Here is a 3442-nt window from a genome sequence, read left to right as displayed (position 1 = left end):
TTGGCTTCCTTCTCTCAGCGCACTGTCCTCCCTCACCAGCTGCTCTCCCCATTGCTCCAGGCCTTAGACCCTCTCTGAACCTGTCCCTACATTGCACAGATCAGTAGCTCCTGTCATCTTGGATATAATTGTCCTGGATAGAATTGGTGGCCCATATTTTTCATTTCTCATTTCACCACCACTGGAGCCAGATGATGAACTCACTCTTCACTTGACGAACACTCTGATTATCCTCGCACGAAGGTGTTTGCTTTTTACACTGTACACAGTTGGGTTCATTAGGGGTTGGACAAACAGGGAGATGTAGCCCAGAAGAATCTTAAGCAAGAGAGAAAAGCTCTCCCCCATCTGTGTATCACAGACAGGCTGATCATGGGCACATAGAAGAGCAGGAGAGCGCAGAGGTGGGAGACACAGGTGTTCAGGGCCCTAAGACAGTCCACGTGGGAGGTGATGTTCAGCAATGTTTTGAGGATCATCACATAAGACAGAAAGATAAGCAGTGAGTCCAGCCCCTCCATCAAGTGTGTAGCAGACAAGCCATAGATGCTGTTTACTCTGACATCCGAACAAGCAATCTTCATGACATCCTGGTTTATGCGGTAGCAATGAGAGAGGACATTGAATCGACAATATTGGAACTATTGAAGGGAGTGGGATCATTATAGCCACCCCTCTTAGCACACACACCAGTCCCCATCTTGTCTATTCTTGGCAGGGTTAAGATGGAAGCATATCTCAGTGGGTTACGGATCGTGATGAATTGGTCAAAGGCCATCAGCAAGAGCACAGAGGATTCAATATATTCAAGCATGTAGATGAAGAACAGCTGGGCAAAACAGGCATCGAGGCTGATCTCTCTAGACTTAAACAAGAATATACCCAGTGTTGTCGGCATGGTTGATATAGATAAAGCAAGGTTTGTGACGGCCAACATGGAAAGGAAAATGTGCATGGGCTCATAGAGGCTTGGATCTGTTTTTATAATGACAGAATGAGTGAATTCCCTATTATGAAAAAAACATACACTAAGCAGAAAGGGATAGAGATCCAGAGATGGACGTCTTCCTGACCAGGTATCCCAGTGAGAAGGAACACTGCAGAGTTGAATTTGGTGTCATTGACAGCAGACATAATACACTGGGGAGGTCCAAGGAGTTCTGAACTTTCTTTCCTAAAAGGAAAAAGGACAGGAGACTGGATTACATTTAGCGAGACATCTTTCTGCTCCAAGTGCAAATCTAGAGACTCCCAGGAGCTCAAGGAAGATCAGCAAAAACATAGTCTTAGATTTACACAATGAATAGGCAGATACACACTGCCAGAGTGGGTCAGATCCATAGTCTATCTAGCCTAGTACCCAGTGATCAGTTCCAGATGCTTCAAAGGAAGTGGAAGAGGCCCTGCAATAGGCAGCTTAGAAATAACCTGCACCCACTAAATAGACAAACTTTGTGGTGCAAATCAATAAGGTTTAGAGCCCATTGAAGAGTTTTTGAAATGATCCTCACTGCTCTAATTCTATTTTCTGGTTATCTATATTAACATTCAGTCCCTCTTTGAATCCTTCTAAACTCTTGGCCACATTGATATCTTTTAGATGGGATATCCACAGCGCTGTGTGATTTTACAATTGTGACTTTCCCACAGGCACTCTTTCTGGTCCTCTGCTTCTGAGTGTGGTACATTGAATCATGAGATGTGTGTGAACACATGGCAAGTGTGCTGGGAAAACCGTCGTATTTATCTGTCCTGCACTGAAGCTATTTATAAAAGCCTTTCATTACCTCATTATACACACTTTTTTATTTTCTCCACTTCTGAGGGTCCAAATAAAGCCACTGCCTCTTTGCAGTACATGAGATACATTCTTAGGCACAAGTTCTTAATTCAATAACATTGACTTGAATGACATTGTTCCGGATTTACATGTATAAATTCAATCAGAACCAGGTTCTGTTAACTTTCCCTTTTCAACTGCTCCTGGTGATATGCTCTGATCCCCAAAAATCCATCCAAGAGGAACTGAAGTGCTTTGGCTGGCCTATGTTGACTGAATCCAGAGAGTTCAATCATCCTACAGACTTCTCTTCATCCTCACAGGACCTGCACCCTCTCCACATGCAATGGTCTGTAGATCTTTGGAGAGTTACAAGCTAACACAGACAGTTACTTCAGTTGGGCAAGTGTGGGGTTAGTGTCACATATGGGTGAACAGTGAAAACACTAGTTTGCACTAATATCCGGTTGAGTTTGCAAGTTACTTCAGCCATGCTGGTTGTAAACAGTTATGGGCATAAATTTCATACAACCGCTATTCCACTCCCCTTTCCTGCACTCAGCTCTACTCTGCTGAAACACAGACCAGCGGTTCTGTTCTCTCAGAAATCCAGTACCTACCTCTCACTGTCACCCCCGAGTACCCCTCCATCTGCCACAGAAACCCAGGTGCTGGAGTCATGGGCTTCCCAGAAGCAGCTGTCACAGAAGGCTTTGATAAGAGGCCTTTAATAGACAGATGTCAGAGGTGGTGCTCTGTGGAACCCTGACAGCCCTGATCTTAGGGTCCCAGAGTATCTAAGCACCTGGAATGTATTTATCCTCCTGTCACCGCTAAACACTTATCACCATTCATGTCAGACTAGACACTTCAGTCTCTTCCCTTCAGGTGCCATTGACCAGAAGCATACAGTCACCCCCAGCCTCCTTAAACAAATAGGTTTATTAGCAAACAGCACAAAGCGTTGGAGAACATGGTTTTAAAATGACAAGGAGCTCCACAAATCTACACTCATCTATCACTACGAGCTAAGCTGGACAAGTTTTGCTCTGGTGATAGAGAATTGGAACTGGTCCCAATTTATATTCTCTTGGGAATCCAAGGACACAGCCTAGTTTGCCTGAGCATCTTCCCATCTGTTTCCCCTTTTCTAGGGGGAACAGCCTCTGCTGAAACCCATGTGAGCTTGGACCCCATCACCATAGCGCTCAGCCGTGCCCGTGTTAGAAGGCCTAAGTGTGAAGCTGACTTTTGTGCTCAGACTGCTTTCTCCCCAGCCAGACAATCTAAGATGAAGGTCCTCAAGAATATTGTATTTATTTTTCTGCCACTATCTGTGAGGCACAGGAGGGCTGTTATCCACCTGTGCAGAGGCTCAGAGACAATTAATGGCTTGCCCATAGTCACACACAGCAAAAGGAATCAAACCCAGATCTCTTGAGTTACAGAGAAATACCTAAACCAGAAGACCAGCCTTCCAAGCAATGGTGGGGCTGGATGGATTCTCTGCTGCACCAGCAGAGCTCCCTTCCGTGCTGTAGCAAGTGGGGATGTCGATGTCAAGGAATCGGTGGACAGTGGTTGGATTCACTGGCCTGTTCTCCCCCTGCCTCAGCAGATTTTGAAGTGGCCTCTCTGCAGAGCTGAACTCTGACTGTTCCT

General features: G+C 45.4%; 1 pseudogene; it reads right to left on the bottom strand.

Moving 5' to 3' along the window:
• Positions 1-207: 207 nt before the first annotated feature.
• LOC127031164 (olfactory receptor 51G2-like) lies at positions 208-1134 on the bottom strand (annotated as a pseudogene).
• Positions 1135-3442: the final 2308 nt, after the last annotated feature.

The sequence above is a fragment of the Gopherus flavomarginatus genome, chromosome 1 (genome assembly GCF_025201925.1).
Source record: "Gopherus flavomarginatus isolate rGopFla2 chromosome 1, rGopFla2.mat.asm, whole genome shotgun sequence".
Taxonomy (NCBI): Eukaryota; Metazoa; Chordata; order Testudines; family Testudinidae; genus Gopherus; species Gopherus flavomarginatus.
This window is presented reverse-complemented; position numbering and strand designations above follow the sequence as displayed.